This window comes from Pundamilia nyererei, unplaced genomic scaffold, assembly GCF_000239375.1.
Source record: "Pundamilia nyererei isolate P.nyererei 1_Seehausen unplaced genomic scaffold, PunNye1.0 scaffold00240, whole genome shotgun sequence".
NCBI classification, from domain to species: Eukaryota; Metazoa; Chordata; class Actinopteri; order Cichliformes; family Cichlidae; genus Pundamilia; species Pundamilia nyererei.
In genome coordinates, this window is record NW_005187641.1 from 801,904 (window position 1) to 802,477 (window position 574).

Here is a 574-nt window from a genome sequence, read left to right on the forward strand (position 1 = left end):
TGTGTGTGCAGACTCATTCAAGCCCATGTTGCAAAAATGAGTACACCCCAATTATAGTCTAAGGAGAAAAGCCACACTTAAGACTACAAAATTCGAATTACCAGGCATTCAACCAAAGGTGAGTCTAATGATTCATTTACGAGGTGTCCAGCAGACAGGTGACCATAAAAGGGCATTACTTAACAAAGAAAAGCCCTTCCCATTTCATACTGCCAGCAATGGCTCCACATGGAAGAGAAATGTCACAAAATCTGAGAAAGGAAATAATTTCTTTACACAAAAAAGGTGAGGGCTACAAGATCAGCAAAGCTTTACATATCAGTCAAAATACTGTAGCAAAAGTGATCACAAAATGTAACAAAGATTGAAGCGCAACCATCTTAGACATCCAGGCCGTCCACAAAAGTTAACATCTCAATGGGAGCGTCTCCTGATGAGAAGGAAGGGTTGAAGAAATCACCATGCAAGTTCACTGCAGTTAGCTAAAGCAGTAGAAAGCCAAACTGGAGTGACCGTTTCCCGTGACACCATACGGCATACACTGCAGAGGAATGGCATGCATAGGTATCGTCCA